Source organism: Moschus berezovskii, chromosome 1 (assembly GCF_049115385.1).
Source record: "Moschus berezovskii isolate FMDL1 chromosome 1, NW_MosBer_1.0, whole genome shotgun sequence".
NCBI classification, from domain to species: domain Eukaryota; kingdom Metazoa; phylum Chordata; class Mammalia; order Artiodactyla; family Moschidae; genus Moschus; species Moschus berezovskii.
In genome coordinates, this window is record NC_142460.1 from 114,508,958 (window position 1) to 114,521,562 (window position 12,605).

The 12,605-nt window shown below is 37.7% G+C and overlaps 1 protein-coding gene across 4 annotated transcripts in view; it reads right to left on the reverse strand.

Annotated features, from left to right (window-relative positions):
- The window catches only part of NAALADL2 (N-acetylated alpha-linked acidic dipeptidase like 2), a 1,658,577-nt gene that overhangs the window by 743,418 nt on the left and 902,554 nt on the right, over positions 1-12,605 (reverse strand). The window lies entirely within an intron of this gene.

The following is a 12,605-nucleotide window of genomic DNA, read 5'->3' on the forward strand; positions in this document are numbered from 1 at the left end:
GTCCAACTCTCACATCCATATATGACCACTGGAAAAACCATAGCCTTGACTAGACTGCCCTTTGTTGAAAAAGTAATGTCTCTGCTTTTTAATATGCTATCTAGGTTGGTCTTAACTTTCCTTCCAAGGAGTAAGCATCTTTTAATTTCATGGCTGCAATCACCATCGGCAGTGATTTTGGAGCCCAGAAAAATAGTCAGCCACTGTTTCCACTGTTTCCCCATCTATTTGCCATGAAGTGATGGGACCGGATGCCATGATCTTAGTTTTCTGAATGTTGAGCTTTAAGCCAAATTTTTGACTCTTCTCTTTCACTTTCATCAAGAGGCTCTTCAGTTCTTCTTCACTTTCTGCCAGAAGGGTGGTGTCATCTCCATATCTGAGGTTCTTGATATTTCTCCCGACAATCTTGATTTTAACTTGTGCTTCTTCCAGCCTAGCGTTTCTCATGATGTACTCTGCATATAAGTTAAATAAGCATATTCATATTAAAACAAAAATTCTAACCTAGAATGTTCTATCAAATAGTTATGGTGATGCAAAATCTTTAGAAATAACTGATCAACTTAGTAATCTGTAGGAGGAGCCTGGTGGGCTGCAGTCCATGGGGTTGCGAAGTTGGACACGACTGAGCGACTTCACTTTCACTTTTCACTTTCATGCATTGGAGAAGGAAATGGCAACCCACTCCAGTGTTCTTGCCTGGAGAATCCCAGGGACGGGGGAGCCTGGTGAGCTGCCATCTATGGGGTCGCACAGAGTCGGACACGACTGAAGCGACTTAGCAGCAGCAGCAGCAGCAGCAGCACTCAAACACCTTCTCAGTCAAAACGCCACATTTCTTCTAATGAAGATAGAGAAAAATAGTCCAATGCAACTTAACTGTTTAGGGCAATTCAGCTATCTTTGCTGTAAACTTTTAGTTCATAAAGTAAGCTTTTGATTTTTCCTGGGAATAAGATGCAACCTTCCTAACAAATATTTAACTACGGATGCTATGTTGTGGTAGAACTCTTCTATATTTGTAAATGTTTCTGTCTAAATTTTAAATCCAGGAATAATATATACCTTAAATATGTGAAAACTAACCACGTGGATTATCTTGGGGAAAAAAAGCAGCCAATTATGAAATTCTTTTGCTAACTAAGCTACTTCACAGAGCTCATGAAATCAGAAAGTGAAGATCATATTAAACCGAGGGATTTTCTACAGAGTTTAAAAAGTGATTCACTTAATATAGCTGTGATCAAAACCATACATTTCACACTGTTGTGCATTGTTGACCTAAAGATGGATTCCATAAGAGAAAAAGGGGGGACAGATAAAATGCAAAATCCTTTTCAATATTGAAAAACTGCTCCAAGCTCACATTTCTGTTTGTGAGAGTGTGGATTCATTTTCACACCCAGAAAAACAATACAATTTCAGTCTGTTCCGTTAGCTTTCTGATATTTTTATCTGTAACAAAAAGAATTCAGAGCTAAATGCATACAGCTTTTCCTTCTGCCAAAACACTCATAAGTTTGCCTTTGTTTGATAATATTAAAAATAAAAGAAGACAAAGTTTTCCCAGCCATGAGAAAATAGACATCTGACTACAAGTTATCCAAGGATTCCATGCCAGTTATTTTTTTCTCTCTTCAGATTTTTTGACAAAATATTTGATGCAGTTTTCAGATATCATGTGTTATATACTATGTCTTGATATTTTACAAAACAAAGACAAGGAACTCTCTTCAGTCCCAAATTGACATGATTTGTCATTCTGCATTAAAAAATGAAATATTTCTTTAATTAGAGCTTTTAGTTTTAAAAGAAACAATATAGTTGGGGATTATATGTATTTTACTATGTATTCATACTTAAGGCATTTTCCTCCCTTACTAGTATCTGTTTTGTTAAATAGAAGATAGGAAAATTACATTCACACAATATGTTAAAAAATTTGTACTCCAAATTTTTTGATATATAGTTCTACTGTTTTCTTAATTTCTCCCATTTGAAGGCATCTCCTTATATCAACTACTAATAACAGCAATAGGTAACATTTATTGAGTACTTCTAAGTAGCAGACCCTTTACATGCTTTCTATCATTTCTTGCCCACAACGATCACTTGAGGTACTGTAATTATTCCTCTTTTACAGATGAGGACCTTGAAGCTTAGAGAACTGCAACCCATGGGTGAGCAGATACTATGTAAGGTTGCTAATTTTGGCTAGTGAACTATGCTTTCTGAGGAAAGGGATAGTGTTTAAGTGTGTTGGTAACAATATTTCATGCACAGTAAATGAGTTGTTGAAAATATTTCTTCATAGAATTTCATCACTTGGCTTTTCTTTCAAATGCAAAATAATGCTTAACAGAAAGAAAACTCCAAAATTCATAAAATGTATTGGAATAAAAACAAATCCTTTATCAAAATAAGAACATGGTAGACCCAATCTGACCAATTTTTACTAAATAAATATTAATTGTTCCCATTGTTTTTCTGTATCTGCATGGGGTTCACAAAGAACAAAAGAAACAATTGCACAGAAATTATATATAGTCCTATATATTCTATTTATAAAACTGACTAGACATTGTCAGTTCTATCAGTGTCTTTAACATTATGATAATATTACAGCTGATGTTTCCCATTAATAAAAATATATATCACTATTACTCCCTGAAACTAACCTCAGTTCAGTTAAGTTCAGTCACTCAGACATGTCTGACTCTATGCAAACCTATGGAGGGAGCACACCAGGCCTCCCTGTTCATCACCAACACCCGAAGCCTACTCAAACTCATGTCCATCCTGTTGGTGATGCCATCCAACCATCTCATCCAATGCCATCCCATTCTCCTCCCACCTTCAATCTTTCCCAGCATTAGGGTCTTTTCAAATGAGTTAGTTCTTCACATCAGGTGGCCAAAGTATTGCAGTTTCAGCATCAGTCCTTCTAATGAATATTGAGGACTGATCTCTTTTAGGATGGACTGGTTGGGTATTTTTTCAGTCCAAGGGACTCTCAAGAGTCTTCTCCAACACCACAGCTCAAAAGCATCAATTCTTCAGCACACAGCTGTCTTTATAGTCCAACTCTCACATCCATACACGACTACTGGAAAAACCATAACTTTGACTAGATGGACCTTTGTTGAGAAAGTAACGTCTCTGCTTTTTAATATGCTGTCTAGGTTGATTATAGCTTTTCTTCCAAGGTCATGGCAGTAGTCATCATCTGCAGTGATTTTGGAGCCCCCCAAAATAAAGTGTCTCACTGTTTCCATGGTTTCCCCATCTATTTGCCATAAAGTGATGGCTCCAAATCAATGATTAGTTTTCTGAATGGTGAGTTTTAAGCCAACTTTTTCACTCTCCTCTTTCACTTGCATCAAGAGGCTCTTTAGTTCTTCGCTTTTTGCCATAAGAGTGGTATAATCTGCATATCTGAGGTTATTGATATTTTTCCTGGCAATCCTGATTCCAGCTTGTGCTTCATCCAGCCTGGCATTTCTCATGATGTACTCTGCATATAAGTTAAATAAGCAGGGTGACAATATACAGCCTTGACGTACTCCTTTTCCTATTTGGAACCAGTCTGCTGTTCCATGTCCATTTCTAACTGTTGCTTCTTGACCTACATACAGATTTCTCAGGAGGCAGGGCAGGTGGTCTCGTATTCCCATCTCTTTAAGAATTTTCCACAGAAACTAACCTCATTCATGCTAAATTATTTATGTATCCATTTTAATATATATTTTGCATCTGACAGGGCAACTCTCCTTAGAACCATTTTACTGACCCACCTGTCATTATGATGGGGTAAACAATGTCACCTTTCTGGTGCACAATGAATTACAAAGAAGTTGCAAAGTACACCATCCATCATGCTGGCACTAAGTAGGTTTTCAAAGTAGATCTCAGACATCACAAATGCTGTTTAGACTGTTACCAGAAAGCAAAAATTGGAAGCTTATACAAAACAGTCATATGATGAATGAACATGACAGCTCTTCAAAGAAAAAGGGTACGCCTCTTCTACAAATAACCTTGTCAAAAGCAAAAGTAGTGGGGAGCTTGGCTGGCAGTCAGACTAGAATAATTTAAGAACTTGATAATGGCTTGCCTGATAGAAATTCATGCAAACACAATGTACTCAAAAATCAAAAAGTATGTATGCCTGTATCATCGGCAGCAACCTCTCAAGCTTAATTGGAATTAGGAAATATTCTGAAGAAACATGGAAAATTCGCCAGTATCCCATTAACTAGAATATATGAGTTTCGCTAATACATCCATCTAAAACATGCATATAAAATATATGCAAGCATTCCGTATGCATATAAAAGTCACCTAGAAATTGCTTTTGAACATTATAATACTAATATAGTGATATAGTGTGAATTTAACAAATCAGTATCAACATGAAATGATTAGTTGCTCAGTCATATCTGACTCTTTGTGACCCCCATAAACTCATAAACTATAGCCCATCAGGCTTCTCTCTTGAATTATCCAGGCAAGAGCAGTGGAGTGGGTAGCCATTCCTTTCTACAGGGGATCTTTCTGACCCAGGGATCTAACCTGGGTCTTCCACACTGCAGGTGGATTCCTTATCATTTGAGCCACCAGAGGGGTGTATCTTTGTTTACATGATTTATATAAATATTTAAATTATTATGTACTTAGTGTAACACATTTGAATTGCTAAAATAATTCTAAAAAATACTTATTACCAACGTCTTCATCTAATTTTCAGTTAATCACTTGAATATATTCTTCAAATACAAGGTATTTGTTTTATGCATAATTGCATTTTATTTCTTTTAATATTATTTCCTCCTATCTAGGCCCAATATTTCAAACATAGAATACATTTCTACATCTATAGTTAACTTTATCTCTCCCTTTTAATAGTCATATTTTGAATTTTCCATTTCTTTATTAAAAATGCTAGTTTCTTTAAAAATTCAAGTATAATTGATAATATATTAATTTCATGTATATAACATAGTGATTCAATATTTTTATAGATTATACATCATTTAAAGTCATTATAAAATATTGGCTATATTTCCTATGCTGTACATCTTTGTAGCTTATTTATTTTATACAGTAGTTTATACTTATTAATCCCCTATCTTTCCCTTTCCTTTCCCTCTCCCCACTAGTAACCACTAGTTTGTTCTCGACATTTATGAGTTTTTTTTTCTGTTTTGTCAAACTTATTCATTTTATTTTTTATATTCCATGCATAAGTGATGAAATAATGTATTTGTCTTTCTCTATCTGACATTTCACTAAGCCTAATACCCTCCAGGTCCATCCATGTTGTCTCAAATGGTAAAATTTCATTTTTTATGACTGAGTAACAAACCACTGTCTATGTGTTTGTGTATGTGTAAAATAACATCTCTATGATCATTGGGGTGGGTATATATTTTCAAGTTAGTGTTTTTATTTTCTTTGAATGTATACTCAGAAGTGGAATTGCTTGGTTATATGGTAGCTCTATTTTTAGTTTTCTTGAAGAACCTACATACTGTCTTAAATAGTGACTGCACCAATTTACAGTCTCACCAAGAGCATAGGGTTCCATGACTTGTCACTTCACAGTTAAGTACTTCCACAATTCTATAGTACACCTTTTTTTTTAATATGAAACAAAATTTAAATACATAATTGATAAGTGTGTAATAATCAGAGATATGTTTACATAAGAACACAAAAAATAATTCAGTGTGTCCAGGGGATTATTACAGATGTCCATACAGAGACAACAGAGACACAAGTCTCTGTTATAGACATGGAACTATGTTATAGTCCCATGACTTTTCCCTATCAGCTCAGTCAAGGAATAATTAATGTTTGCCAGAGGAAATTGAAAAGAAAATAAATGGTGGTGATTCCAAGGACCTTCTCAATCTTCTGGGATTTTATTGTTGTTCTGTGTTTGGGATGTGCTTTGTTTAGGGAAGGAGATGACTCTGATATACTTGAATCAACTGGGATAAGGAGGAGACTGGAAATGTTGGGCTTTCCTTGTAGCGCAACTGGTAAAGAATCCGCCAGTAATGCAGGAGACCTGGGTTCAATCCCTGAGTTGGGAAGATCCCCTGGAGAAGGGAAAGGCTAACCACTCAAGTATTCTGGCCTGGAGAATTCCATGGAGTTGCAAAGAGTCTGACACAACTGAACGACTGTCACTTACACAGGTTTGGAAGTCTGAGAGAAAATCTGTGTGTTAACTTTAGAATCTCAACTTAAGACCAAAGTTCTGAACCAAAGAAAGAAAGTTAGCAGCCTCTTTCTATTTATATTAATATGCAGGTACATTTCTATTATTGCCTATCAGAAATAGCATATAGTAATCAAATCAAACCATGAGTCCTACACAAGAAATATTACACTTAATATTATGTTAACTCTTAATTAATAAAAAGACTTTCAAGATGGTGCTGGTTATATGTAGTAGTTATTCTAAATGTCAAGGATGTTAAAACACAGAACAAAAACAGTGTTGAAGGATCAGTTAATTGCCTCTCCCCATAACACCCCCAAAAATTTAACAAAAAAATTTAGGAACAAGACTATATTTATGCAATGTAACTTTTTTTTTTTCTCATTTTATTTTATTTTTAGAAAATCGCTGCTGCTACAATTTCCACAGTTGTATTGGCTCTATCATTGAGGAAATAATGTGGCACTTTTTTTAAAGGGCTTACAAAGATTCTGCTGATAAACCAATTGGATATACTTCCCTAAATTAACAAATTTGATGAAAACCTTTGAATCTCTGCAAGCACGGAATATGGCACATAATATTTCTGGATGACAATAATATGCCAAATGTTTCATCTATGCTGCCTCTTTTAATCCTCACATCATCTCTGTCAGGGTGGGGCACTTTTAGGGTCCCTATATTTTTTTTTTACAGTGATTTAAAAAAAGGTTTTTTTTTATTTTACAATATTATATTGGTTGGTTTTGCCATACATTGACATGAATCCGCCCCGGGTGTACATGAGTTCCCCTTCCTGTATCCCCCTCCCACCTCCCTCCTCCCCTAATCCTCCCTCTGGGTCATCCCTGTGCACCAGCCCCGAGCATCCTGTATCATGCGTCGAACCTGGACTGGTGATTCGTTTCACATATGATAATATACATGTTTCAATACCATTCTCCCAATCATCCCACCCTTGCCCTCTCCCACAGAGTCCCAAAGACTGTTCTATACATCTGTGTCTCTTTTGCTGTCTCGTTTACAGGGTTATCATTTCCATCTTTCTAAATTCCATATATATGTGTTAGTATACTGTATTGGTGTTTTCTTTCTGGCTTACTTCACTCTGTATAATAGGCTCCAGTTTCATCCACCTCAGAGAAGGGAAGGCTTTCTCTGCATCTATTGAGATAATCATATGATTTTTATTTTTCAGTTTGTTAATGTGGTATATTACATTGATTGATTTGCAGATATTGAAGAATCCTTGCACTCCTGGGATAAAGCCCACTTGGTCATGATGTATGATCTTCTTAATGTGTTGTTGGATTCTGATTGCTAGAATTTTGTTAAGTATTTTTACATCTATGTTCATCAGTGATATTGGCCTGTAGTTTTCTTTTTTTGTGGGATCTTTACCAGGTTTTTGGATTAGGGTGATGATAGCCTCATAGAATGAATTTGGAAGTTTCCCTTCCTCAGCAATTTTCTGGAAGAGTTTGAGTAGAATAGGTGTTAGCTCTTCTCTAAATTTTTGGTAGAATTCAGCTGTGAAGCCGTCTGGACCTGGGCTTTTGTTTGCTGGAAAATTTCTGATTACAGCTTCTATTTCTGTGCTTGGGATGGGTCTATTAAGATTTTATATTTCTTCCTGGTTCAGTTTTGGAAAGTTGTACTTTTCTGAGAATTTGTCCATTTCTTCCAATTTGTCCATTTTATTGCCATATAATTGCTGATAGCATTCTCTAATGATCCTTTGTATTTCTGTGTTGTCAGTTGTGATCTCTCCATTTTCATTTCTAATTTTATTGATTTGGTTCTTCTCCCTTTCTTTCTTGATGAGTCTGGATAGTGGTTTGTCAATTATATTTACCCTCTCAAAGATCCAGCTTTTGGCTTTGTTGATGTTTGCTATGGTCTCTTTTGTTTCTTTTGCACTTAATCTGCCCTAATTTTTATGATTTCTTTCTTCTACTAGCCCTGGGGTTCTTCATTTCTTCCTTTTCTAGTTTCTTTAGGTGTAGAGTTAGGTTATTTAGTTGACTATTTTCTTGTTTCTTGAGGTGTGCCTGTATTGCTATGAACCTTCCCCTTAGCACTGCTTTTAGAGTGTCCCAGAGGTTTTGGGTTGTCGTGTTTTCATTTTCATTCACTTCTATGCATATTTTGATTTCTCTTTTGCTTTCTTCTATGATTTGTTCATTATTCAGCAGCGTGTTGTTCAGCCTCCATATGTTGGCATTTTTAATAGTTTTTCTCCTGTAATTGAGATCTAATCTTACTGCATTGTGGTCAGAAAAGTTGCCTGGAATGATTTCAATTTTTTTGAATTTACCAAGGCTTGATTTATGGCCCAGGATGTGATCTATCCTGGAAAAGCTTCTATGTGTGCTTGAGAAAAAAGTGAAATTCATTGTTTTGGGGTGAAATGTCCTATAGATATCTATTAGGTCTAACTGGTCTATTGTATCATTTAAAGTTTGTGTTTCCTTGTTAATTTTCTGTTTAGTTGATCTATCCATAGGTGTGAGTGGAGTATTAAAGTCTCCCACTATTATTGCATTGTTGTTAATTTCCCCTTTCATACTTGTTAGTAATTGTCTTACATACTGTGGTGCTCCTATGTTGGGTGCATAAATATTTATAATTGTTATATCTTCTTCTTGGATTGATCCTTTGATCATCATGTAGTTTTCTTCTTTGTCTCTTTTCACAGCCTTTGTTTTAAAGTCTATTTTATCTGATGTGAGTATTGCTACTCCTGCTTTCTTTTGGTCTCTATTTGCATGGAATATCTTTTTCCAGCCCTTCACTTTCAGTCTGTATGTGTCCCTTGTTTTTAGGTGGGTCTCTTGTAGACAACATATATGGGGGTCTTGTTTTTGTATCCATTCAGCCAGCCGTTGTCTTTTGGTTGGGGCATTCAACCCATTTACGTTTAAGGTAATTATTGATAAGTATGATCCCGTTGCCATTTTCTTTATTGCTTTGGGTTCAACTTTATACACGCTTTCTGTGTTTCCTGTCCAGAGAAGATCCTTTAGCATTTGTTGGAGAGCTGGTTTGGTGATGCTGAATTCTCTCAGCTTTTGCTTGTCTGTAAAGCTTTTGATTTCTCCTTCATATTTGAATGAGATCCTTGCTGGGTACAGTAATCTGGGCTATAGGTTATTTTCTTTCATCACTTTAAGTATGTCTTGCCATTCCCTCCTCCCCTGAAGAGTTTCTGTTGAAAGATCGGCTGTTATCCTTATGGGAATCCCTTGTGTGTTATTTGCTGCTTTTCCCTTGCTGCTTTTAATACTTGTTCTTTGTGTTTGATCTTTGTTAATTTGATTAATATGTGTCTTGGAGTATTTCGCCTTGGGTTTATCCTGTTAGAGACTCTCTGGGTTTCTTGGACTTGGGTGATTATTTCCTTCCCCATTTTAGGGAAGTTTTCAACTATTATCTCCTCAAGTATTCTCTCATGGTCTTTCTTTTTGTCTTCTTCTGGGATTCCTATGATTAGAATGTTGTGGCATTTAACATTGTTCCAGAGGTCTCTAATATTGTCCTCATTTCTTTTAATTCGTTTTTCTTTTTTCTTCTCTCTTTTATTTATTTCTACAATTCTATTTTCTAGCTCGCTTATCCTGTCTTCTGCCTCCGTTATTCTATGCTTTTTTCCCTCCAGAGTGTTTCTCATCTCATCTATTGCGTTATTCATTGTATATTGACTCTTTTTTATTTCCTCTAAATCCTTATTAAAACTTTCTTGCATCTTCTCAATCCTTTTCTCCAGGTTATTTATCTATAACTCCATTTTGCTTTCAAGATTTTGAATCATTTTCAGCATCAAAATTCAAAATTCTTTATCAGGTAGATTCCCTATATCTTCCTCTTTTGTTTGTGTTGGTGGGCATTTATCCTGTTCCTTTACTTGCTGGGTATTTCTCTGCCTCTTCATCTTGCTTATATTGCTGTGCTTGGGATGGCCTTTCCCTCTTCTGGCAGTTGGTGGAGTTCTCTTTATTATGTAGTTTCCTCGCTGTGTGTGGAGTTGGACGGGTGACTTGTCAAGGTTCCCTGGTTAGGGAAGCTTGTGTCGGTTTTCTGGTGGGTGGAGCTGAATTTTTTCTCTCTGGAGTGCAATGAAGTGTCCAGTAATGAGTTATGAGATGTCAGTGGGTTTGGAGTGACTTTGGGCAGCCTGTATATTGAAGCTCAGGGATATATTCCTGTGTTGCTAGAGAATTTGCGTGGTATGTCTTGCTCTGGATCTTGTTGACCCTTGGGTGGTGCTTGGTTTCAGTGTAGGTATGGAGGCATTTGATGAGCTCCTATTGATTAATGTTCCCTGGAGTCAGGAGTTCTTTGGTGTTCTCAGGATTTGGGCTTAAGCCTCTTGCCTCTGGTTTTCGGTCTTAATCTTGGAATAGCCTCTAGACTTCTCTATCTCTCATTTCCAAGGTGGTTCCCTCTGTTTTAGCTTCTGTTTGCTGGTCTCTTTTAGTGTCTAATTTCCGCCCTGACACTAGTGGGCGGTGGTGGACACTTTTTAAGGCTCACTTGTTCAGTCCTGTTCTGGGAAGGGAGGAACGCTGAAGACAAATATCTCTGGCATCTGTGGGGAGTGCTCGCAGTGTCTCGGCCACACTGGGTTTGCCCCCGCTCACAGCCTGTGTGCTGTCCCAGTCTACACTGCACAGGCTCTAGGTTGCTCTGCTGGGAACTGTCTGAGGCCAGCGCTGGGTTGTATGCAGTTCCCAGGTCTGAGCGGCTCAGGTTCAGGTCCTTGGTACTCCACAAAGGTGCAGACTTGGTTGGGCCTGCGTTTTGTGCCTTCCCCGGTCCTATCAGCTAAGGTGACCAGGTGTTTGGTGAGCGCAGTTGCTGTGACTTATCACCTCCCCGGTCCCTCCCGCTCGGTTTTCTGGGTGTACAGCGGCGCACCTTCTCAGGCGGATGTTGAGTGGTCAGAAACCGATGAAGTCTTGGTTAGTAACGAAGCCTGCCTGCATTTTGGTATCGGATGCCTCTCTGGAGCCACGGTTTCCCCCTTCTGGTTCTGGCTACCCTCCCCTGCCTGTCTCAGTGGGGGATGGGCCATCCACAGCTGGCTAGCTCTGCTCAGTCCTCTGTTCTGTGAGCAGGGCTGGCGGAGTCTTAGGGTAGTGCTTTTTGCCTTTTCCAGGGCAGCTACCCCACAGTCTGCTCTGCTATCTCCAGTCAGCTCCCCCAGACTGCCCTCATGGCATTCAGGCTGGGTCCTCTCTCTAAGCAGTTCAACCGGCTCCTCCCTGCCCAGCCACCACTTGGTAATGGTGGATGCAGGCGTCTGCGATGCTTCTCCACTCTGAGTTACCGTTTGGGTGGTAATCTGTGGGTTTTAATTATTTCTTTCTTTTTCCTCCCGGTTTTGTGGCACACTGAGGTTCCAAGGCTCGCCACAGACTCACCAGTGAGAGTGTTTCCTGGTGTTTGGAAACCTCTCTTTTTTAAGCCTCCCTTCCTGGGATGGAGTTCCATCCCTACCTCTTTTGTCTCTCTTTTTATCTTTCATGTTTTTTCCTACCTCCTTTTGAAGACAATGGACTGCTTTTCTGGGTGCCTGATGTCCTCTGATGGCATTCAGAAGTTGTTTTATGGAATTTACTCAGCATTCAAATGTTCTTTTGATGAATTTGTGGGGGAGAAAGTGGTCTCGCCGTCCTGTTCCTCCACCATCTTGCTCCCTCCCCTTGCAATGTAACTTTAAATGATTTAAATTAATCATCTTATTCTGACTTAATCATAAATAAAGCTGTGTCAATAATTAGCAGAAACATCATTTTATTCACACAAAATCAATAGAAGAAATGTACAGCTTTATAAAGAAATTAATGTGTTTATTAAAATGAGACTTTGACATGGATATGGAAAATTTGCCTATAAAGGAAACTAGTGACCATTTAAATGCTTGAAGTCTTTAACTGCTGCATTGTTCTTACAATAGGCTACGCTCTATCCTCCAAGATTTACATCTATTAATTCAATTCTCACAAGATTATGAAGCTGGGACCATTATTATCCCCATTACAGAGATGAGAAAACTCAGCCCTAGATGCTTAATCATCAGTGATAATTGGGGATTTGAGAATTGAAACTAGTCCACGTGGCTCTCGAAGCTGTGCACCTAACCACAATGCCAGAAAAACACATTAAAACAAAAAACAAACAAAAAGCAACTAACTTAGAAAGACTAAAGTGAAAAATTCACACCTGGTCCCTTTTTCATGTATTTTCCATCATAAAGGAGAAACACTGTATGTCAAATCTTAAATGTGTGAATAATCATATCAGTTTTCCACTTCATTTCTTGTGTGCATACACAATCTCAAAACACAACTGCCTCCATTTCTATTCTTTC